The sequence below is a fragment of the Canis lupus genome, chromosome 13, assembly GCF_003254725.2.
Source record: "Canis lupus dingo isolate Sandy chromosome 13, ASM325472v2, whole genome shotgun sequence".
NCBI classification, from domain to species: domain Eukaryota; kingdom Metazoa; phylum Chordata; class Mammalia; order Carnivora; family Canidae; genus Canis; species Canis lupus.
Genome location: NC_064255.1, coordinates 8,145,966 through 8,172,488, shown reverse-complemented (window position 1 = coordinate 8,172,488; position 26,523 = coordinate 8,145,966). Strand labels below are relative to the sequence as shown.

The window sequence follows — 26,523 nt, the reverse complement described above, 5'->3', positions numbered from 1 at the left end:
GGTTATTGATGAAATTATAATTTTATACCCTTTTTTTAAAAAAAAGATTTTATTTATTTATGCATGAGAGACACAAAGAAAGAGAGGCAGAGACACAGGCAGAGGGAGAAGTAGTAGAGGGAGAAGTAGGCTCCACGCAGGGAGCCCAATGCGGGACTTGATCCTAGGACCCCAGGATCATGACCTGAGCTGAAGGCAGACCCTCAACCACTGAGCCACCCAGGTGCCCCTGGTATACCTTTTCTAAGAAAAAACGGAAAATATGTATGAAAAGTTTTAAAATGTGCATATATTTTAAGCACCTTCACTTTGAAATTTTTATCTTGAGGTGATTATTAAAATTATGGGAAAAGAGACTGATGAACAAGGAGGGTTTGCTGAACCATTGCTTATAATCAAATTTCTTACAATAGGTGATTAAGTAAACTGATTATATTCATGGAATAAAATATTATGTGGATATTAAAAACCATGCTTTAGTGTAAAATTTTTATACCTTTAAGTAAAAAATGTATAGATTATTAAACTGTACATGTAGAATAAGGCTCTATTTATTTAATCATACATATATTTATACTGAAATAAAAGTATTGTCCTTTTAAAAGGGAAGTTATTTTGTTTTTCAAGTGTTGAGTTTTTAAATTTTGTATACTTTTTTATGAAGTTGTAACATATAATTTCTCCATTTAAAAATATACACAGAACAATCATATAGGCATTTACAAACACTGATTATAAGTGTAAAGAGAGAACTGCTTGCAGGTTTTGACTTTTAAAATCTAGTCTATCACTTTAGACTTCAAAAACAAGGCTAACTGAGGTATGTCATATAATGTATCATCATAATATGCATTTTTAAAACTGATAACTGATATTGCTCTAAAAATGAAAACTGAACTAAATTATTCAAAGAGAACTATTCTCTAATATTCAGTCATTGGGTATGAAGTATCCTTTTTCAGAAAAGTTTGCAGTGAATATGTAGTAGTTGTATTTCTACAAGTAGGTAACAAAATTATCAGCCAGGTCTCTGGGTGTTAAGAAGATGACCGAAATACACAGAGGAATGAAATTGTTCTAGGTTAATGCTACTGCTTTGTTTAAAACATATGCAGAAAGGCAAGTTGTCAGCCCTCTTCCAACTAAAAACACGTAGGAACATATAAACAGTGGACCTTCATTAAGGATCTATGAATTTCAACAGTTATTAAGTGAGCTTCTACTACATTCCTAACTCTCTTGATCATTATATAGGTAAGAAGAGCCATTAAAATTGTTGTGTTCTAAACTCAAGGATTAAAGTCTTAAGGAATAAACAGCAGCACGAATGAGAACATTAGTAATAAACATACTTGAGGGATGGAAAAATCATGGAAATCAAGGCATGGCAAATCAGAAAAATGGTCAAAAGGGTGTCAGAAAAAGGTTATTGTAAAGTCTGAGTGTTGTTAGTTTTGAGGAAATGGGAAAATGTGAACTCATGCAACCACAGGGCCGTGTGTGTGTGTGTGTGTGTGTGTGTGTGTGTATTTTTAAAGGCACTCATTGTAGGGATTTGACTTTATACAATTGCCAGAGACAGTTACATAGTCTATTTGATGCTATTGTTTCTTGTTTCTGTGTCTCATGCTGGAACCTGAAACCCAGAAGACAAGCAGTTAAGAAGGGAGAATAGAAGGGAAAGCAAGGACAAACTGGAGCCTGTAGGGTTGAGCTGAAACCCATGCAGAAGAAACTGTGGGCTGAGTTGCTCCTCCTCACCAGCTGAGCCAGCATACAAGCACTAATGTGTTGGAGCTGCAACAGCATCTTGGGGTCGACCTAAAAAGATGGTTGCTTGACCTAAAAAAAATGCAGCCCCAGGCTGGTCTTCATCTAGTTTCTTTCATCTTGGGACAAATGTGTCAGCTTCTTGACGAAGGGTACCAGTATTTCCTTAAAGACACTCCCATAGTCAAAGGTGGTGTCTTGGACAAGTAGAAAGAACTTGAATGAAATGTTAAGCAATATCACTTCTGGACTCTGCCCTTTGCTGGATTAAATGACCATTGGCTACTCACTTAATTTCTCTGGTACTCAATTTTCTCAATAAGGTGAAAGAACTTGGGTCACCTGTAAATTAGCAAGCCCCAGAAAGTGATGCTTGTAAAAAGGAAAAGGATATGCAAAAATTACACTGGGAGAGGCTGCCCCAGCTTTGTTACACAGCGTCTACAGGTGCTGAATGGAGGATCTGAAATTAAGACCTCAGACAGGCCAATTAGAGGTGACCATGTGAAACAAGAAGAGGCAGAAGGATGTCGCGTAATGGAAATAAAGGGGTAAAGAGTTGGGAGACCGAATTTCTTGTCTTGGCTTTGTCATAGACTCGTCGAGCTATGCTCGATCATTTAGCTTATGAGAGTTTCAGTTTTCTCTTCCAAAACACGAAGGTGTGAGGCAGTAGTACTCATCATGACTCACAATGGAATCCCCTCAGGAGCTTTAAAAAATATTGAAGTGCAAGTCCCATCACCAGAGATCGTGATTTAATTGGTCTGAGATATGCCTGGATATCAGGATTGTTTAAGGCTCCCCAGATTCTAATGTTCATCTGAGCTTGTGAATTCTTTATTAGAATTTGCTTTGGAAAATGGCAGTATGATTTAAGGGTGTGGAAGGCTCCCCCTCACCACACACATGTGCGTCTGTCAGATTGCCTGTTAGTTCACCCTTAGAGATTCATCCCTTTGGGTACTGAAGCCTCTTCATTACTTGTTAAAATTCATATACTCCTGCTAAATGTGACACCTTGAACTGACAATAAGTATATCTTACTTAGAATCATAAAGACTAATTTGGAAAAAAAATCTCAGAGGTCACAGGTCAAACTGGCAAGTATTTTTACTGAGATTTTTATAGATGGGAAACTGAAACTCAGGGATGTCTTAGGCTTTTCCATAGCATTTATTCTGGTGTGGGAGGGATTTTAGTTAATGTCCTCCTTCTTACTTAATATTTTTTTTACATAAGAGGTTTGGAACCGTAATTATGTGACAAGGCATTTTTTTAAAGCCACCTGTGCTTTTATCTCAATCTATTTTAGAGTTTAAAATCCTTTATTGGATGGGGATTCCCACAAATGACGTTTTAGCCATTAATGTGTCTCATTTATCTAAATAAGCATTTCCTGCTCTGATTTATCATCACCCTGTGATCACTCCCTATGATCTACCTTTTACTCTTTCTACCTTTCATCTTAATCCACAATATATCTGCTCTGCTGGCCAAAAAGTGTATGTCATTGCCAAATTGCAAAGCCAAAAGATCTCCTCCTATGTCAGAAGACATAAACAGCTGTCATGTAACATACATGTCTGTTCTCAAAGACAAGTTGGGCATTTTGCCTGTCCTGGGAATTGTTTAGGGTTCCACTGGAGTGAATGGATCCAACTCTATAAATTTTTAATACATCAAATTAATCAATCCCTAAAGGTAAAGTTCTGGTCTGTTTAAGTTTTGGCTATTCTGATTGGAACGCACCCTTTCTCTCCCCTCTAATCGGCATGACCCTGTCCAAATCTGAAACTATCTGAATAAAACCCAAGGTATCCGAGTACCACATGCTGGTGAGATGATGTTTGCAAAGGGATGACCTCATTGGGAATTCCATTAGAAGGAATTCTAAGGGGCTCACACAAGTAGGACGTTACGACCAACACATTTATTACTTTGGGACCTATATTATAATTGGAATCATACAAATCCTCTTGTCAAAATTCTATTGCCAGTTTACTTCTCCACTAGAAAAAAAGTCATTTTTCTACACAAAAGTAAACATTTAAGTAACTTTTTAAAAATTTCATCAGCCTGATTTTTTTTTCTTTAATATGTATTCTGGAGCACAGGGTTAGTGCAGTGTTAGAGTTCATTATATATTGTTTACATTAAGACATTTCACTTACATAAGGGACATTGCTAAAATGTATTGAGCTGAGAAACTACTTGATATATTATACATTCTAGTCTGAGAAAGAGGCAATCCCTTAAAATTGTTCATAAATATGACCAAGATATTTCCATTGACTTGCCTCAAGAAATTATTTTTTTGAAGAACTGAGTAAGCAATAAAAATTGTTAATGATACCTATCCAGGAAGAACTAAAAAATACATTACTTTCCCTTGGAAAAGTTGCTAATGTGACCTAAGGTGCTACATTTTTAAGGCTTACTATTTGAAAAATCTTGGGAATTCTCCTTAAGACCTTTAAGATTTATTCATGAATTAATGACTTCTCAAATTTCCACTCTCTCTTCTTAATTTTGAATCAAGTGACGTGCAAAATTCATTTTAATAAGATTTGTTTGAAGCATCACACAGAGTTCTAAATCACAATAATCAACATAGAATGACATAATAAGCACTCCTAAATTCTAGTCTTTATTCCACCACATACTAGTATGAAAGCTGGCAAAGTTACCTTTTTTTTTACAAAGCTCTCATATTTTCATTTGTAGAATGTGTTGTATGAGAACAAATGATAATGTATGTAAAACACCTTGACCACCAGTGCCCAACAAAATAGCAGCTCCTTAAGAAACCCTTTAAAAACAAAACATGTTTATCCATGGGAGATTTGTTACTTAAGGGAAGACCCCATCCATTAAGGATTCCGTCAAGTTTTATTTTCACTGGAGCAGTATTTCCCCAAATGTGGCAAAACCTAGATCTCACCACTTCCTCTTCATTCTTAAAGTCTCTCTGTACTTTGCTACCTGATTACATTCAATTTATCATTATAAAAATCTTTATCTTTTTATGTCTGTTTAATATTCTCAAAGAATTATGGTATTAACTGTTAGAAGAACCTTATGAAATAGTGTGTTTCTACAGAGAAAAGTGTATTGAGTGTGTATTTATGTACACTTTGTTATAAGGGCTGTATTTATTCAATATACTTTAACAGCTTTATTGATATGTCATTCACATACCATACAGTTCACCCATTTAAAATGTACAGTCCAGGGATCCCTGGGTGGCACAGCGGTTGGGTGCCTGCCTTTGGCCCAGGGCGCGATCCTGGAGACCCGGGATCGAATCCTACATCGGGCTCCCGGTGCATGGAGCCTGCTTCTCCCTCTGCCTGTGTCTCTGCCTCTCTCTCTCTCTCTCTCTGTGACTATCATATAAATAAAAAATAATAAAATGAAATAAAATAAAATGTACAGTCCAGGGCACATGGGTGGCTCAGTTAAGCATCTGCCTTCAGCTCACGTCATGATCCCAGGGTCCTGGGATTGAGCCCACCATCAAGCTCCCTGCTCAGTGGAGAATCTGCTTCACCCTCTCCCTCTGCCCCTCCCCCTGCTCTTGCTCTCTCTCTCTTTCAAATAAATAAATAAAATCTTTAAAAAGTAAAAAAAAAAAATAAAGTGTACAGTACAGTAGTTTTAGTATATCCAGAGTTGTGCAACCATCACCACAATAAATTTTAGAACATTTTATACCCCAAAGGAAACCTCATAGGCATTAAGAGTGACTCCTCATTTTGCCCCAGCTTTACCATCCCAGGTAACCATTAGTCTACTTCCTGTCTCAGTAGATTTGCCTATTCTGGACATTTCATGTAAATGGAATCATATAATATATCATATTACACAATATACATATACATTTTGTTTATCATTTATTAGGTGATGGACTTTTGGGTTGTTTCTATTTTGTGGAAATTATGAATAATGCTGCTTGGGATAGTCACTTAGAAGTTTTTGTGAGGACATATATTTGCATTTTTCTGAGGTGGAATTCTCTCTAGAGTGGATTGCTAAGTGACATGGTAACTCTGTATTTGACCTTTTGAAGAATGAGACTGCTTTCCATCATTTTTCATCCCTAATGACAATAGATGAGTGTCCTACTTTCTTCACATCCTCGTCATCACTAATTATTATCTGACTTTAATTAAATCCATCCTAGTAGGTATGAAGTGGTATTTCATGTTGGTTTTGCCTTTACCCTGCATTTCCTTGATGGCTAATGATGTTGATCATCTTTTGATGTGATTACTGGCTTTTTGCATATTTTCTTTGGAGAAATGTCTATTCAGTTCCTTTGCCCATTTTTGATTGGATTATTTGTCTTTTATTATTTAGTTGTAAGAATTCTGTATAAATTCTAAATATGAATCATTTATCAATGCAATATTTTCTAGCATTGTGTAGGCTGTCTTTTAACATACTTCATGGTACCCTTTAAAAAACAAAAGGTTAATCTGGATAACGGCCAGTCTATTTTTTCTTCTGTTGCCTATACTTCTGGTGGCCTATCTAAGAAGGCTTTGCCTACCCAAGCCACAAAGATTTACTCATATTTAATGACTTTAGGAGTACGTTCACTATTTTTTTAGTTATTTCTCAGTGGTTACTTTAAGGCTTTCTATATATATATCTAAATTTATTAGAATCTACTTCAGATTTATACTAACTTCAATCAAATTATATATAGAATCATTACCCTGGGCAGCTCTTTTCCTTCTCTCCTGTTTTGTGCTATTATTGCCATCCATCTAGATGTGTTGCAAGCCAACAATACATTTTAAAGTTTATTCCCTTATGTTATTTGATGGCTACTAAAGAAGCTGAAAGAAGAAGGTAGAGCTAAAATATATTTATATAATTTGTTATAGTCTCTTATTTACTATTTCTTGATCTCTTCATTTCTTCCTATGGATTCCAGCTTATCTGGTGTCATTTCCTTTCTCTAACACACCTTTATTTCTACCCACCTTGTTCCTGCTGTTATTATAAAATATATTATGTTTCCATATGCTGTAAGCCAATAACAATTATATACATTCTTATGTGATTGCTTTTTAGCTCAATTAAAAGAAGAAAGTGGCGGAAATATGTAATTTTTACTGTCTTTTTTAATTATCTACATAATTATCTTTACTAGAGTTCTGTTTTTTCATGTGGGTTAAATTACTTACTGTCTGGAATCACTGCTTTTAGCTTGAAGAGCTTCCATTAGTATTTTTTCCAAGGCAGGTCTGCTAGCAATAATTTTTCTAGGTTTTATTTGTCTTGGAATGTCTTTATATTGCCGTCACTTTTGAAAAAATAGTTTTGTGTGACTATCATAAATAAATAAAAATTAAAAAAAAGAAAAATAGTTTTGTTGGATATAAGATTCTTGTAATTTTTATTTTTCCAGGAATTTTATTATCATCCTATTGCTTCTGACCTGCACTGTCTCTAATGAGAAATCATCTCTTGATATTTTTCTATTACATATGATGGGTTGTTTCTCTCTTAACTTTTAAGATCTTCTCTTCATCTTTGGCTTTCACTATTTTCTCTAGTGGTATCACATACTCTCCTGAGGCTGTGTTCATTTTTCTTCATTTTTTCCTCTGTTCTTAAGATTGCATAATCTCTATCAATTTATCCTCAAGATGGCTGATTCTTTTTTCTGCCAGTTCAATTCTACTATTGAGCCCCTCATGTGAATTTTTCATTTCAGCTGTTGTACTCTGAATTTCCATTGGTTCTTTTAGAATCTGTCTCTTTATTGATATTCTCTATTTGCTGAGACATTGACATCATATTGTTTTTTTCTTTAATCATAATTTTTGAGAATGTTAATAATAGCTGCTTTGAAAATTTTGTCTAAGTCTGACATCTTACAGGCAGTTTCCTTTGCTTTGCTTTTTGATTTCTTTGCATTTCTCATATTTTTTTTGTTAGAAATTGGACATTTTAGAAATTATATTGTAATGGCTCTGTGTACAACACCATTCACCCGCCTGCTGCCAGGCTTACTGTTGTTGTTTGCTTATATATTCGTTTAGTGGTCTATTTGAGAGAAATCTATATCCCTCTCTGCATGAAATCTCTGCTGTTGACTTCTCAGAGGGTACAACCTTGATTGTATGCAATCTTCATACTATGACAGTTTTAGCAAAGTCTTTGGCTACCTTTTTCCTGATTTATGTGAAGCTACCTGCCTCTTTTGGCATCACACCCAGCTGTTAGCTTCCACTCACTGCTATCTGATTGCTCTGTTACTATTTTCAACAATTCTCTGGGTCCTAAACTGTACTGCAGTCTAAGGTGAATTAATTCAGATGTCTTTGAAGTGGTACATTTTAAGGCCAGGCTTTGAGGTTTGATCTGGAGCCCAGCAGTGCTCTCCTTAGTAGTCTTTCTCCCCAGCATACCCCCCCACCCCCCCACCCCCCACCCCCCCCACTCTATCCCCCCACCCCCACCCCGCCCCCGCTTCTTTCTGTAAACTAGGTGGCTGAGGATACCAGCCTGCTTCTAGATGGTACCACCAGAATCTCCCTTGTTTACAAGCATGCCATGAGGCTGAACTTCTCCACTGTCTATTCTAAGTAAAATTGTTTCCTTAGGGGGAGCTTTGGGGCTCTTTGTGATTAGAATCTATCTACTCTCCCCTCCAGGATTCTACCCCAGAGCTGGAGTTGCAGTATGCTTTATGAGCAGGTCACTCAACAAGGGCAGTAGCATTTGGTCCTCTCAATTGTTCAACCAGTCTTCTCTCCCAGAGTGGAACCTCTGCCATACAACTGAGCTTAAGTGAAGTAAACCCTGGCCCCATACTTGGTCTGCACTGCCTGGAAACAAACCTCCATTCTACGAGAGAGGAGTGTGTGAAAGAAGCCCCCCTCCACTCAGCCTCTTAGCCATGCTCACCAAGAATACAGCCTCTGCAACACAAAGCGGAGGGGCTAAGAAGTGCTGATGTCCTACCCTACTTGAGATACCATCGCCTTCAACAGAGACCTGGGGATAAGGAGAGAGGAAGCAAGAAATTTGTGTTCTTGGCTATGCTGACCCAAACTAAAGCTTCTATCACATTGATCTGGGGGAAGAGGAGGGAGAGAGCAAGTCACACTCGATCACAACAGACTCCAGGTTCCCGGAGTCACTAATACAGGAAGTGTGCCCGGGAGTAAAATGCGCCACAACCCGCCGGCCGAGCTCGGGGAAGGGCCGGAGCCACGCCGGGGGGGCCTCGGGGAGGAGCCGGGGGGCAGGCGGGGGCTCCGGGCGGAGGGGGCTGCACCTGCTGCCTTCGGGGGCCGCGGCCCGGGAGCGCGATTCCAGTGGCGCAGGCCCCGGAGCCCAGGGCGCGGGGGACACAGCCCGGACCCTGCTCCCCCGGGACAGGCGGGGGCAGGGAGGGCCCAGGACAGCGGGGACGCTCCTGCCCCGGGGCCCCCGAGCTGTGCAGGGCAGCGCCCCCCGCCCCTTGGGAGAATCCAGGACAGTGCGGACTGGGAGACTGGGCAGTTACTGGGGAGCTGAATCTAGGGCTGGGGAGCTGACCTATGTCAGGCAGTGTTGTTGTCCCTCCTGTGTCACCCTGTGCCTGGGAGGGGCGGGGCCTCCAGGGAACAGGGACCTCGCAGGGTACACAGCTCTGACTGAGCCTGCACTCAGCAGGGGGCGGGGCATCTCCCCAGGTGCACACACCTGAGAGTCAGCACAGCAGGCCTCTCCCCCGGAAGACCCGCTGGAAGGACAGGGGAAAAGCAAGTTATTGACCAAGCAGCACTGGAAAGCTCCAAGGGAAGTAGAGGGATTTACAGTATATACAACTAGAGGGTACCCATTTTGTTGTTTTTTCCCCCTTTTTCCAGTACAACTCGTTTTTATATTAGACTATATTTTCCATTTTTTTCCTCTTCTCCCACCTTAACTACAATATTTTACCACCTCTTCATTTTTAAGTTTCTTCCTTTTTTTATTTTTATATTTCTACAATTACAGGTTCTAGATATATTTTCCACTTCTAGATTCCCTTCAACATACTAAACTTAATTTTGGGAAATATATGAGATGTGTTTTTTTGTTTTATTTTTTGTTTTCTCTGCCTCATTTTGTTCTACCATGGTGGAAGTTAATACCTTCTAAAACATGACCAGCATGCACCCAGAACCAAGTGGTATACCGTGCTGGATCATTCTGTGAGATTATATTCTCTCCTCATTCCTATTCTGCCCCCCCCTTCTTCTTTTATCTATGTTTTGGTGGTCAATGTTGGGGCTCTCTACAAGTATTTCTGGTTTACATAAATTTGGGACTGAGCATCTTCTAACATACAGAACTTAATACACTCAGAACCAAGAGGATCACCCTCTAGGACCCATGAGGTAGACTACATTCTTCCTCCACTACAACTTCATCACCACCACCATCTTCCAGTCCCCCCCCCTTTTCTTCTCTTTTTTATATATTTTTCTTTTTTTCCTCTTTACTTTTGCTTTTTTCTCTTTTTTTTCTTCTTCTTTGGGTTTCTTGGCCTTTTATTTTTTGCTACTTTGTTTTAAAATTTGTTTATCACCTTAGTGGTCCTTTAGTTTTATTTCATTCTGATCTTTGTTTTTATTTTCTGGTCTGTAACCTGGTCAGAGTCATCTAGGGTGAAACTTACTTAGGTCGTGGTTGATATTCTTGACTCAGCCCACTCATACAGCCACTCTGCACTGAGCAAAATGACTAGAAGGGAGAACTCACCACAAAAGAAAGAATCAGAAACAGTACTCTCTCCCACAGAGTTACAGAATTTGGATTACAATTCCATGTCAGAAAGCCAATTCAGAAGCACAACTATAAAGCTACTGGTGGCTCTGGAAAAAAGCATAAAGGATTCAAGACATTTCATGACTGCATAATTTGGATTTAATCAGGCCAAAATTAAAAATCAATTAAATGAGATGCAATCCAAACTGGACGTCCTAACAATGAGGGTTAATGAAGTGGAAGAAAGAGTGAGCGACATAGAAGACAAATTGATGGCAAGGAAGTAAGCAAAGGAAAAAAGAGAAAAACAATTAAAAGACTATGCAGAAATGTTAAGGGGAATAAATTACAGCCTCAGAAGGAAGAATCTACATATAGAGTATAGTATAATTGGGATCCCTGGGTGGCGCAGCGGTTTGGCGCCTGCTTTTGGCCCAGGGCGCGATCCTGGAGATCCGGGATCGAATCCCACGTCAGGATCCCGGTGCATGGAGCCTGCTTCTCCCTCTGCCTGTGTCTCTGCCTCTCTCTCTCTCTCTCTCTCTCTGTGACTATCATAAATAAATAAAAATGTAAAAAAAAAAATTATATAAAAAAATAAATAAAAAAATAAAAGACTATGCAGAAATGTTAAGGGGAATAAATGACAGCCTCAGAAGGAAGAATCTACATATAGAGTATAGTATAATTGGAGTTCCAGAGAGCACCAAGAGGGACAGAAAGCATATTTGAACAAATCACAGCTGAGAACTTCCCTAATTTGGGGGAGGAAACACCCATTCAGATCCAGGAGATAGGCCCCACCCCCAAAATCAATAAAAACCATTCAATACCTCGACTTTTAATAGTGAAACTTGCAAATTCCAAAGATAAAGATAAAATTCTTAATGCAGTGAGAGACAGGAGTTTCCTAACTTATATGGGGAGAAATATTAGATTAACAGCAGACCTCTCCATAGAGACCTGACACACCAGAAAGGGCTGGCAGGATATATTCAGAGTACTAAATGAGAAGAACTTGCAGCCAAGCATACTTTATCCAGCAAGGCTCTCATTCAGAATAGTAGGAGAGATACAGAGCTTCCAAGATAGGCAGAAACTGAAAGAATATGGGACCACCAAACCAGCTTTGCAAGAAATATTAAGGCAGACTCTGTAAAAGAAAGATGATGCCCAAAGAAATAATCCACAAAAACAGGGACTGAATAGGTATTATGATGACATTAAATTCATATCTTTCAATAGTTATTCTGAACCTGAATGGGCTAAATGATCCCATCAAAAGATGCAGGGTTTTGGACTAGACAAAAAAACAAGACCCACTTATTTGCTGTGTACAAGAAACTTATTCTAGACCTAATGACACCTCTAGCCTGAAAATGTTGGAGAACAATTTACCATTCAAATGGTCCTCAAAAGAAAGCTGGGATAGCAATCTTCGTATCAGATAAATTATAGTTTACCCCAAAGACTATAGTAAGAGATGAACAGGGACATTATATCATATTAAAAGGTCTATCCAACAAGAAGACCTAACAATCATGAATATTTATGCCCCTAATGTGGGAGCTGCCAATTAATTAATTAATCAATTAATAACCAAGGTAAAGACATCCTTAGATAATAATACACTAATAGTAGGAGACTTCAACACGGCACTTTCTGCAAATGACAGATCCTCTAAGCACAACATCTCCAAAGAAACAAGACCTTAAACGATACACTGGACCAGATGGATTTCACAGATATTTACAGAATTTCCATATGAACGCAACTGAATACACATTCTTCTCAAGTGCACATGGAACTTTCTCCAGAATAGACCACATACTGGGTCACAAATAAGGTCTCAATTGATACCAAAAGATTGGGATTGTCCCCTGCATATTTTCAGACCACAATGCTTTGAAACTAGAACTCAATCACAAGAAGAAATTCGGAAGAAACTCAAATATGTGGAGGTTAAAGAACGTACTACTAAAAGATGAATTGGTCAACCAGTATATTAAAAAAGAATTTAAAAGATTCATGGAAACTAATGAAAATGAAGATACAGCTGTTCAAACTCTTTGAGATACAACAAAAACAGTCCTAGGAGGGAAATACATCACAATACAAGCATCCCCCAACTGGAAAAAAACCCTCAAATATACAAGCTAACCTCACACCTAAAGGAACTGGAAAAAGAGCAAATAAAACCTACACCAAGCAGAAGAGAGTTAATAAAGATTTGAGCAGAACTCAATGAAATAGAGATGAGAAGAACTGTAGAACAGATCAACAAAACCAGGAGTTAGAAAGAATTAATAATATAGAAAGAATTAATAAGATAAACGATTAGCCAGCCTTATTAAAAAGAAAAGAAAAGAGGCTCAAATTGATAAAATCATGAATGGAAGAGGAGAGATCACAACCAATACTAAGGAAATAAAAACGATTTTAAAATGTATTATGAGCAGCTATAAATGCCAATAATTTAGGCAACCTATAAGAAATGGATGCATTTCTGGAAAACCACAAATTACCAAAACTGGAACAGGAAGAAATAGAAAACCTGAATAGGCCAATAACCAGTGAGGAAATTGAAGTTGAAGCAGTCATCAAAAATCTCCCAAGACACAAAAGTCCAGAGCCAGATGGCTTCCCAGGGGAATTCTATCAAATTTTTAAAGAAGAAATAATTCCTATTCTATTTTAAGCTATTCCAAAGGATAGAAAGGATGGAATACTCCAAACTCATTTTGTGAGGCAAGCATTACCTTGATTCCCAAACCAGACAAAAACCCCACCAAAAAGGAGAATTATAGACCAACATCCCTGATGAACATGGATGCAAAAATTCTCAACAAGATACTAGCCAATAGGATCCAACAACACATTGAGAAGATTATTCACCATGACCAAGTGGGATTTATCCCCAGGATGCAAGGTTGCTTCAACACTCATAAAACAATCAACGTGATAGATGACATCAACAAAAGAAAAAAGAAGAACCATATGATCCCCTCAATAGATGCAGAGAAAGCATTTGACAAAATACAGCATCCATTCCTGATCAAAAGTCTTCAGAGTCTAGGGATGGAGAGAACATTCCTCAGCATCTTAAAAGCAATCTATGAAAAGCCCACAACAAATATCATTCTCAATGGCGTAAAACTGAGAGCCTTTCCCCTAAGATCAGGAACAAGACAGGAACGTCCACTCTCACCACTGCTATTCAACAGAGTACTAGAAGTCCTAGCCTCAGCAATCAGACAACAAAAAGAAATAAAAGGCATTCAAATTGGCAAAGAAGAAGTCAAACTCTCCCTCTTTGCAGATGACATGATACTGTACATAGAAAACCCAAAAGACTGCACCCAAAGATCGCTAGAACTCATACAGCAATTCGGCAGTGTGGCAGGATACAAAATCAATGCTCAGAAATCAGTGGCATTTCTATACACTAACAATGAGACAGAAGAAAGAGAAATTAAGGAGTCAATCCCATTTACAATTGCACCCAAAAGCATAAGATACCTAGGAATAAACCTAACCAAAGAGGTAAAGGATCTATACCCTAAAATCTATAGAACACTTCTGAAAGAAATTGAGGAGGACACAAAGAGATGGAAAAATATTCCATGCTCGTGGATTGGAAGAATTAATATTGTGAAAAAGCATGCCACCCGGGGCAATGTTCACGTTCAATGCAATTCCCATCAAAATATTATGGACTTTCTTCAGAAAGTTGGAAAAAATAACCTTAAGATTAGTGTGGAATCAGAAAAGACCCCGAATAGCCAGGGGAATATTGAAAAAGAAAACCAGAGCTAGGGGTATCACAATGCCAGATTTCAAGTTGTACTACAAAGCTGTGGTCATCAAGACAGTGTGGTACTGGCACAATAACAGACACATAGATCAATGGAACAGAATAGAGAATCCAGAAATGGGCCCTCAACTCTATGGTCAACTAATATTCAGCAAAGCAGGAAAGATTATCCACTGGACAAAGGACAGTCTCTTCAATAAATGGTGCTGGGAAATTGGACAGCCACATGCATAAGAATGAAACTGGACCATTCTCTTACACCATACACAAAGATGAACTCAAAATGGTTCAAAGATCTAAATGTGAGACAAGAATCCATCAAAATCCTAGAGGAGAACACAGGCAACACCCTTTTTGAACTTGGCCACAGCAACTTCTTGCAAGATACATCTATGAAGGCAAAGGAAACAAAAGCAAAAATGAACCATTGGGACTTTATCAAGATTTAAAAGGTTCTGCACAGCAATAGTAATAGTCAACAAAACTAAAAGACAATCTACAGAATGGGAGAAGATATTTGCAAACGACATATCAGATAAAGGGCTAGTATCCAAGATCTATAAGGAACTTATTAAACTCAACAGCAAAGAAACAAACAATCCAATCATGAAATCGGCAAAAGACATGAACAGAAATCTCACAGAGGAAGACATAGACATGGCCAACAAGCACATGAGAAAATGCTCCGCATCACTGGCCATCAGGGAAATGCAAATCAAAACCACAATGAGATACCACCTCACACCAGTGAGAATGGGGAAAATTAACAAGACAGGAAACGACAATTGTTGGAGAGGATGTGGAGAAAGGGAAGCCTCTTGCACTGTTGGTGGGAATGTGAACTGGTGCAACCACTCTGGAAAACTATGTGGAGGTTCCTCAAAGAGTTAAAAATGGAGCTACTCTACAGCCCAGCAATTGCACTGCTGGGGATTTACCCCAAAGATACAGATTCAGTGAAAAACCACAACACCTACACTCCAATATTTATAGCAGCAATGTCCACAATAGCCAGACTGTGGAAGGAGCCTCGGTGTCCATTGAAAGATGAATGGATAAAGAAGATGTGGTCTATATATACAATGGAATATTAACCATTAAAAATGATGAATATCCACCATTTGCTTCGACGTGGATGGAACTGAAGGGTGTTATGCTGAGTGAAGTAAGTCAAGAGAAGGACAAACATTATATGGTTTCATTCATATGGGGAATATAAAAAGTAGTGAAAGGGATCATAGGGAAAAGGAGAGAAAATGAGTGGGAAAAATCAGAGAGGGTGACAAAGCATGAGAGGCTCCTAACTCTGGTAAATGAACAAGGGGTAGAGGAAAAGAAGGTGGGTGGGGGGATGGGGTGACTGGGTGACAGTCACTGAAGGGTTCACTTGACGGGATGAGCACTGGGTGTTATGCTATCTGTTGGCAAATAGAACTCCAATAAAAAAAGATATGCAAAAAAATCACAACAGACTCTCACCTAATTATTGAGATGTAATAGATTTTCCTGAATATTATTTTTTCATTAGCTCTATGCCCCCAGGAATATTTGCAAAGATCTTAAATACTTCTCTTTTTATCATGTTTATCAGTCATCGTTATTTTATGGGGAGCAGATCTGCAGAACTCGTCACACTGCCATTTTTTTAGGAGTGGGTATTCTTCTATTCAATAAATTTTCAACCATATGGGGGAAAAAATCTTCATCCTAACACAAATAACTGTTGCTAACATTGTGATATATTTCCTTCCAGGACATTTTTCTAGACTCAATTTCTTACATTTGCCCTTCCTTCTTTCCCTCCTTCCTTTTCTTGTCATTTAAATATCAGAAATCACCATCACTGTGCAGCTGATATATTTATTAACATTCTAAGATAATAATTGTAGGCATTATTTCCTATTTGTAAATATCAGTATCAATAGGCACATGCTAGTCTATCAATTTGATCTGTCAAATTAACCTAATAGTCATTTCCCTACAGCTAGAGATTTATTAGTGATATTGTATTGCAGTCAATTATTCAGCATGGGCACTAAGCAGTTGATATATATACCATCTTCATACTCATAACTGATTGAGGTAGAGCTTCTCAAGCTTACAGATAAGCAAACTGAGGCTTACTCAGAGCAATAACTTAAAGCCATGGAACCTGTCAGGGATGGAACCAGGGTGACCACAGATCTATGAGATTCAGTGAATATGGTTGTGCATAATTTTTTTTGCTTTCACTACTATTTCTTTTTTTAGGTAGTTTCTAGAAGTAAAATTAGTAGGCCAAAGGATATTACTACATAATTTTTATTGACAAGAACTGACAAATATATTTCTAGAATGTCATTTTTTATTCTTCACTTTTCTGTGCTGCAATCAATGGGGCTAGAAGATCACTTTCATTTTTCACCAGAAGAAAATAGCATTGCATAATCATTTATATTGTTATTCTCAATGTTGACAACATTTCCATTCTCTCAATAGATATTGCTTATTATACATTTTATACATATGTCTATTGAGACTCTTGAGGCTTTCTTAAAAATTTTATGAGACTTTTACATAATATAATAGCCATCAGCATTTACTATAAGTAATCTTTTAATGTGTTTTTCACTGTTCTATTTTAGCTGAACACATTTTTAATTATCTGAACAATTTATATGTAGTCCAATTTACTAGCAAAACATCTGTTTGGTTTTTGATATGACAAAATAGAGGGAAACAAACTTATTCTTGATATCACAATGCAGAAAATTAATATCTATCTTCTCTGGTTCACAGGGCACTTCTGGGGAGTGACCCCCTCACACTGGCTGCTAGAGCATTGTCTTCTCTGCAAGGCATACCTCTCCTTAGGGGTCTGGCATAGTCCATTAATGGGTATCTTATCAATTCACTTTTTTTCTGATAAACTCCCTCTTATGTAGCTTTGCTTGAGATTCCAATTCCAGTGGCTGGGCTCTCTCCACACTTTTATTAACAAAAAACATTATAGGAACTATGATATTTTATATATTATAGGCTTTAATTTTCCCCTTCTAGGAGGCACAGCTTTCAATTCACTTGATGGGCTAGCTGGAGGAAGCTAACCAGGTAATGTAAGCAAAAGCACATCTCTTAATTTTAATTCTTTCATTTACCTGTTTGAATGAGAGCACCTCAATTCATCTTGAGTAAGTTTATGGTGACTAATTCATTGAATATTCCTTGCATGTGCCCTCTAAAGCACATACTCCATTATTAATTTAGGATCTTAGTTCTTGAGTCTTTCTTAGACAACATCCTCATCTATTCAAATGCTTCTTTCCTTCAAGAGGGCAGCTATATTTAGTCTTTAATGGTGATCTGTCTATACAGCTTAACCGAGAGCATACAATGACTGTATGTGTCTTGGTCAGCTGTGTAGATGGATAATTACTGGTGATTCCTCCCCATCCCCAAACTCAAACCAACAGGCAATGAAACCATAGCACATATCCTACAAGTTGCCTAGTTATTATAAATTTGGGATAGGACTAGTGACAAATGTGATTTTATTCTTTCCTTAAAACATCTGGCTGGTAGTGGTATTCATGGAAAATATTGATCAAAATAACTAGCAGTCTATTTAATTTGGGAGAGAAATCAACCTTTACAAGAAAATAATTTTTCTCTTGTGGTATGAAATAATATATAATCATATTAATTTAGTCTAGAAATAAGGTGAAATTATCTATTATCCCACATTCTCCTTAAATACACATCATGGGCTATAATAACTTGCAGTTTTCTTCTGCCTTGAAGGAAAAATGTTCTAGCTGAAAACTTTAGAATCATATAACCTATATTTTATTGGTAGGGGTGGGGGTGTCTCAAATATGGAAATTCCAAACTGGCATTTTTTCTAGAATGCGAGAGGGCTCACTTTTCAGATGTGACCTTATCCTGAACTTCTCTGAAACAGCACAATCGAATGTATTTAACTCTATCAGTTTACTGAAATTTGAAGCTACTTACCTCTCTACCTATTATTTCTATATCTATAGATACCAATTATTATCAGTAAAATGAGAGTCTAAAAGCTTCAGGTATTCAAAACCACTTTACATGAAAACATGAGTGATTATTGGTACTGATTGAAAATGTTTTACATATTAATATCAGTTACTATGTAGGTCTTCCCTACATAAGCAAAATCACTGAAAGATTAAAAAATAAAAAACCATAATAACTAATTGTAAAATCCTCAGAGTATACTCTTAGTCTCAACCTACTTTGAGGAGGGAAAAGGAAATAAGTTACCAATTTTTGTTTCAGGTAATTGCTATGGCCACAGTTACCAGGAAAATTTTTCAAAAGCAAACTCACAGAAGTACAGTGTTTTTATATTCAACAAATTCCACCAAATAAGAATTTGACAAAGGTCCCATGCAGTAACACCACAACACACCATCCTATACCTACATATCCATATCACAACCATTCTCAGTGGCTCACAGACAAAAACAATAGATATTCCTCTGAGCAAGAATATGAGGCAGCATGCCCTAACCTATGTTAGGCTTAGGAATGTTTGGCAATACTAACACTTAAAAGGTTTTAAGTTTTTATGAAAGTGGTTTTATAAGCTTTAATATATAGATTCATATATTTTGTTAGTGATAATTTTAAACAAATACTCTACCAATTTAGTTCATGAATCCAATTTTTGACAAGACTGAGAAAAAAATTAAAGCCTTGCAAAATGGAAACATGTCCATCTTTTGTTGTGAGTGTTCATATACTTAAAAACATTCTTTAGAGAATACCATTTACCAAGCACACTTGGCCCAAACATCTGTGCTCTATTGTGTTTTCTGAACAAATCAACCCATTCAGGGGCTATAAAACAAGAATTCATATAAAAATGTATGTAAGGAAGACACATCTCTCTTTTTAAAAGCTCATTCATCCATGGTGAAGCTATTAAAAGAAGGTTCAAGTTAACAATAAAGAACAAGGGATAATTGTGTGGATATCTGTGGCGAGGAGGTCCAGACAAATGGTGGCGGGGTTAGAATGATGGAGACCCAGTAACCAGATAGACCACAAGATGTCCTCTGGGGCTTATTTGAGTAGAAATAAAAGAAGAGAATCTACACAGATGTGCCAAAGATCCATGGTAAACAGTTGGCAGACATTTCAGTTAGTGAGGAAAGCATGGTGCCAGGATATGCTGGGGTTATAGGAGAAGAGTCCAGGCAGAATATAGGGGAGGTGGTGGAAAAGAATGAAAAGAAAGCAACCTAAAAAAGTTTAGGAAGAAAAGCAGTCAGAGCCTGGAAATTACAGCTCTAACATATACCAGGGGAGTAGGTTTAGAAATAAATCTCTGATACCACAAAGAATGCTGGTGCTAGAAAAACTGGAATAGTGGGGAGGCTCACAAAGCAAGGGGTAAAGCACAGGTGACCCTGCTTCTGAAAATCAAAGAATTCTCAAAAATGGTACAGGGTCATTTCCTTCTCGGCAGTCTGTATCAGAACCTGCTTGGAGTAAAGGCAAGCCATTTTCAAATTACATAATTTGTTCTGCCCCAATCCAGCCTCCCGTCTGCTTTAACAGAAAACTGCATAGATAGATGTATTGGGGACATAAAAAAGGCAGAATGCTGAAATAGGGGCTTGGTCCTAAAAAAAATAAAAAGAACAAGGAGCTTACTATAGCTCCTGAGCACAGTATCAGAAATACAGTTGCATTAAAGTCAATCTTGGGGCTGAGCTGTGAACACCAGGCAGCTGATATAACAGGAAGCTAGCTCATGCACCTTGGAATCAGGTTGTCCAGGGTTCAAGTCCAAATCTGCTGCACATCACAGGCATGTTTTTAAGCTCACTGGTTCTCATTTTTCTACGACTACTTTAGATCCTCACAATCATGTGTTTAGAAGCCAAAGAAATTGATGAAGAACAAATTTGAAGTTGGAGGGAAAGTAAAGATCATGAATATGGGCTCTCAGCAAGCCGTGGGAAGGAAGTGCCGAGGAGGATCTGGGGCCCTCTATGTAAATCCCAAGAGGCAAGTATTGTGAAATGGCTGGCGGTGGACCCCTCCCTTTGTGTTCTTCTCAGGTTCCTAGCCACCACCTGCCATCTATGATGAGGGTCTCTTTCTCTCTCTCCCCTTTGGTTCTCTGAAGAATGAACTATTGTTTCAAATATTAAAAATAATAAATAACACAAATAGATATACAAGTACAAATCAAGACAAGTGTTAGAGGATGCAGTGAGAGAGTATAATGGGAATCTGATTTAAATATGAGTGTTGGGTCTGAGAAGTGGGGAAGTAGAATAAGTAGAAGTTAAATGTGTAAAGAATAGGAGAGGAGTTTCTAGGCAGAGGGAACAGCATGACTTCTATTTTAGCAACACTGTGATAATAACTCTAAGAAGCAGTATCAATATCTGTCTCTGTTATTCAGAAACCAGGTAAGCTTTAGAACTCATTGACCCATGAATGATTTGGTGCTTACAAATTAAAATATAATAATAATAAAGCCAGTGATGCTTATATTCTTAAAGAATGAGGCTAAATCAGCAATATAAGATGAGAAATTAAAATACTTTAAATAGTAAATATATGGATATAGTCATTTCCTTTGTGATCTAACATGTGTCCATCACTTTTCCCAGGCCTCAATGCAGGGAAAGAGAAAAAAGTAAGAAGCCTTTGTAATGTTTAAATAGTTTTCCTCCAAGTTCACCAACTTGTCACTGATGTTTAAGGACTTAGGCCCTCTCACATCCCTCCAGAACAGTGCTGGAGGTTCTGTGCAGTGTCTCACATGTGCTCCCTGGATTGGGATTTGGCCTCTTCAGTTTCTTCTTCATTTTCTTCTTTTGGCTAACGAACCTTAAAGCAGCAGTTCTCCTTCATGTTCACCTTCACTCCACCTGGGGTTGGCCGCAGGTTGTTGGTCAGCAAAGGAGAGCTTTGCCAGACTGTAATATATGTCTTGAGGCAATTAATTCATATAAAGGGCTCTACTGAATGTACCTAAAAGTGGCTTCTCCCATTATAGAAACTTCTGGCACTACTTCCTGTCAATGCAAGTAGTTGTTCAAAGCTTCTGATATCCCTGTTTCATAGAGATTATACTGGAAAATAAACTAGATTTTACTCATTTCTGGAGAGTTCTTTACATGAGGATTAAAACTCATCAGCCCTTTGGAACTGTAGGGGGTAATGGGTAAAACAACTCCTAATGATAAGTATAATAGTCACAAACAAGTTGATGCTGTAAACCTTATCAATATACTTTTCATTTAGACTTTCTGAGTACTAGAGCTCCATCCTCATCTACCCAAAACACCCATTAACCTCGGCAGATATTTGGGTATTATGAAGAGAAAGAATAAAATCCTACCTGGCCTCTGAGATCAAAAGAGACTGCTGTTATAAGAGTAGAATGTTCAGGATCCCCAGTGCCTTTGCTCCCTGTTTAGGTTATAAAAATGCTCAGGGGATTCACTATGGTGTTGAGGGCACGCTCCATCTGGATCAAATGAATGTAAAGAGAAGATAAGATTTGGGGCAAATGGAAGAAATGCTTGACCTTTTCCAGGCCTAGGAAATTTGTGGGAAGGAGAAGGGAAGAGAAAAATAAAATGGATGTTAGTCAGATAGGTATCTTTGATGTCCTCTCTGGTGAAAAGGAGAGAACATTCCAGAGAGGTCAGGGAGACACTGAAGGCAAAGAAGAGCTTTTCTCTCTCCACATTTAGACTCCTGGAGAGATGTTACCTCTAGAGGAAACACCTTCTAGTCACCAAGATGGGCAGTGGCCACAGCAATTTGGCAATACTACATGGTCACGTGGAGGAAATCTGCAAAGGTTAACTTTCTGGTGTCACCCTGGGTTTCTAAACAACTGAGACTCTGGCTGGGGGGCTTGTCATACTGGTTTGACTACATGACTTCTTACCAGAAGCCAGTGTGAGGCTCATTTGCCAGAGAGAGCTGCTCAGCCCTGACCTCATGGAAAAGACCAGCTCATGAATCTCACCTCAGCTGCAAATGACAAGAGGACTAGGAACACAGCAAAGCCCAAGGCCCTGGCCCTTCCCTACTTAAGGTTATGTGCTCACCGCCACTTTCTCCCTATTCTCAGACATTAATTTAGAGAGAGAAAGAGCATTTGCATGACTATTTAATGACACTTAATGGACTATGTAAATCACACTAATATTGATACCAGATGGTTCATTTATTCTTACGATTGTTTTACTTTTTTTTTGGAAGACGGTGAATTGTGTAAGCACCTTAAAGCCAAAGAGTATGTTTCATTCATTGTCATATCTCTGAGTAATTGACCCATGACTCTACATGTAAAGGAAGTCAAAACATGACCTTTAAATGAATAACTAGTAAAGAGATATTTTTCCATTTCAATGGTTCACAAACTCCTAGAGAGCAGCTCATGGTATCTTAAAGTTTATCTCCCTATTTCCACACTTCCCTAACTCAGTGCTCTCAAAGTAAATCATGAGTAAGAAGCCATATCTATATGGATTGAAGAATTTTTCTTTGTTTCACTGTCCTTTTTGTGTTGGGAGGAGGGAATTACATCCAGTTTGTGAAACCTACATCCAGTTTGTGAAACCTAGAAGAGATTTTCAGTCAACACACAAAGGTTCACAGAAGTTGTTTCTTCCAAGAATAATCTCCCAGGGTCCCATTCAACAATAAATATTGCCCAACTTCCCCACGCAGAAGTCAGCGTAAGGCTGCAAACACTAAGGAAATTGCCTCTGCGTCCAGCCAGCTGATTTGGCAGGCCAAAAGCCAATGCACAAAGAAGGTCTGTCTCTGTTTGTTTTCCTCATACTTTTCCTCCTTTCTGAGCAGTAAGCCACGGAGAGTTATGGCAAAGCCTGGGAAGAATGTGTTAGAGATTCCCTCTTCCCGCAGATCCCCCTAATTACAAAGAACCAAAGTTTTTGCTTAAACTTACTGGGTAGTCATGATTCTGACCACTGGACATACTGCAAACATGGACTTCTGTAAACTTAACTCTAAAAAAAGTCTTGGGAGGAAGGCCTCTGAATCTTCAATCACTTTGTTTCATTTTCAGGCTCCTTCTCCTAGAAATTTTAAAATAAAGACAACAGCCATTTTATGACTCATTGGCTTTGTTACCCAGGAGAATCCATAGGGACATTCTTCAAGTGTCATAGATAGAGCACCAAAATAACAAGCAGTTAGGTATCTTAAAAGAACAAAAGATCAGGATTTAAGAGATGTAGCTTATGATTCTAGTATGAAAAAAGCCACTGGATCCTTGCATGACAAGAGCCAAGTTCCTTTACTTGTCCAGGTCTTAATTTCCATCCTGAAAAAAAGGAGGCCTTATACTAGTGTTTGAAATTCAGTCATACAGGATAGTTTTTAAAACATTCACTGGATATAAATCTTGACACTTTGGCCTGAATTATACTTATTTTTTTCAAGAATATTTTTAGGTGATTTTGTAAATCCTTTTTCTTGTTCATTAGTTTGTATTATTCTTAAATAAAAACTTTCCATCCCCAGCTATCTATATACCCTAAGATAAAATTCACACAGGAAATATAGAATAAATATTTGATTCTTTCCCATTATCATGCATTATATTATCAAAGCCAAGAGAGCCATGATTTATGCATAGTTTTTTATTGGTGATTTTCTCTTTGGAGTTCTGAGTAGCTATCTCTTCTAGATCATTGTGTTTATGCTAACAGAAGCAAGATGTACTTTGTTGGTGATATTCAGCTGAAATAAGGTATTTGTTACAGTCAGTCCTGGTCCATTTACTAATTTCTGAATTTTAAAAAAAGCTAATGTTTTATTAATCAAAGGGCTGTCATGCTGTATAATCTTCATCTGGGCAATAAAAAAAATCTGTTGGGATAAACTAGGTAGTCTCAGTGAGAGAAGTAAAGTTTTATTAATAGAGAAATAACATCAGGGGTGCCTGGGTGGCTGAGTTGGTTAAGCATCCAACTCTTGGTTTCAGATCAGGTCATGATCTCAGGATTATGAGATAGAGCCCCACATGGGGCTCTGTGCTCAGTATGGAGTCTCCTGGAGATTCTTTCCCTCCCCCTCTACCCCTCTCTCTCCCCTTCCTTCTCCCTCTCTCTCTGGAAGAAGAAAGGAAGGAAGGAAGGAAGGAAGGAAGGAAGGAAGGAAGGAAGGAAGGAAGGAAGGAAGGAAGGAAGGAAAAGAAAAGAAAGAAAGAATATTAGTGAGATACTGAAAAGCCTGCACAAAAATTAGTGACCTCGTGTTAAGAAGTGCCATGAAAAAGAGATTTGCCGTATACATTTAGAAGTGGATGTACAAAGTGATTAAATGAAATTGTTGCTACAGTTTGTAGTGAGTAGGCAAAATGTATGTCAATTTGTTTGAAAATTGTATAGATATCACAGGGAGGATATGCTTTTAGGCATTTTCATAAAAGTATGCCATTTATAGTTTTTGAAGTATTAGCTTCTATTATGTTAGATATTAGCTTCTATTTTGAAATGGAACTAAATACTCTAAACATACTGTCTTATTATTAATAACCACTTGATTTTATTAATTTCTCAAGAATATCTGGGCTAGGTGGGCCTGAGTGGCTCAGTTGGTTGGGCATCTGCCTGAAGCTCAGGTCATGATCCCTAGATCCTGGGATTGGAACCCCAAATTGGGCTCTCTGCTCAGCAGGGAGTCTGCTTCTCCCACACCCTCTGCCCCTCCCCCACCACCTGTGCACACATACTCTCTCTCTCTCAAATAAGCAAATAAAATCTTTAAAAAAAACTGGGTTAGCAACATCCCATACCTACACTTGGTCGAGTAAGCACAAATATCTAAAAGAAATCAATAAAGAACATGACATATGGAACCATTACTTTTCCAGTTACAGGTGATTATGTTCAGAAAAGAATGCAATAATTCCTTAATATTAACTCTACTTAAATTTCCATTTTCCACCTTTGTCTCCTGCCAGAAGCACAATAATTATTCCAAACCTGGGCTATGTAATAAATGTCTGGGAATAGTTTACTTGCTTGAGCTGTTTCTCACACTAAGACATAGAACATGTGGTATTCCACCATCTGGGTCCTTTATATGTGACTTTTCCTACTTCTCCACCAGATTTAGTCCTATGCTCTGAAATACAGTAATGCAAATAATAAGATATTATTTCACCTTTGGCTCAACCTATTATTGAAAGAGCCTGAGGAAGTCAATTAAAGTGTTCATTTGAAGTAGTGTTGAAAAAAATTCTGTATTGGAAAATAATGCAGAAAGTGCATTTGTATTTTAAATTTCTAAAACTATTACCAAAGTATCAGGAGTTTACAGCTTGATGGTAATCCTCCAACAAAAAAAAAATTGAAGGAGAAATCTAGGAATCAAATGATCACATTTTAACCTGTAACCTGGGAGCATGATGAAAGCATATTAAGAATTTTTAAAAGTCAAATACTAGCAGATGTGGAATATGGTACAAAGTACAAACTCAACAGGCATTCACATAGAAAAGAACCATGAGAATAAAAAGCTAAAAGGAGTTTGTTGAGGTTATTTTAGTCTGTATTCAAGTAGGATGGGCTCAGCCAAATTTGCCTAGAAATTTGCATTGGTCTACCCAACCTGGATGCCTGCTAAATAGGTCTAGAATACAGAGATAAGTAGTCAACGAGTGGGTGAAAGTATGTCCTGAAAAATACAGAGGGGAAACATTCCAAGTGCTGGAATATACAACACTGTATATATTACATTACACAATGTACTCTTGAAAATAAGAACACTGGTTCTTCTGGATACTTCTTTGTGGATAATGTTCTTGAGAAGGGAATTTCTTGAGTTTCTCCCCTGACCCTCATTCCAGGTTTAGGCTGAACACATCTATACGTAATCTACCAAGCAGATGATTTCTTTGGGACTCTTACCTGGTTTTGCCCCACAATCACCAGAGCTCCTACAAGGTCCTCACAAAAAGTCTAACATCGTTCTTCAAGAGTTTTCTATGACCTACAGAGCTCTGTAGTTCTGGCCCCAGCTTCCCTCATCAAGTTCAACTGGGGACACTCTATTACCCTCCAGCTACTCTGGATTTCAGTCAGTCTCTAAAATACCACAAGATCTTTTCTGTTCCCTCCCCTTCCCTCTGCCTGAAATGTTTCTCCCAA

The 26,523-nt window shown here is 38.0% G+C and overlaps 1 pseudogene; it reads right to left on the bottom strand.

Annotated features, from left to right (window-relative positions):
- LOC112662298 (ubiquitin-conjugating enzyme E2 N-like) overlaps positions 1 to 26,523 on the bottom strand; it is a 66,705-nt pseudogene that overhangs the window by 23,931 nt on the left and 16,251 nt on the right.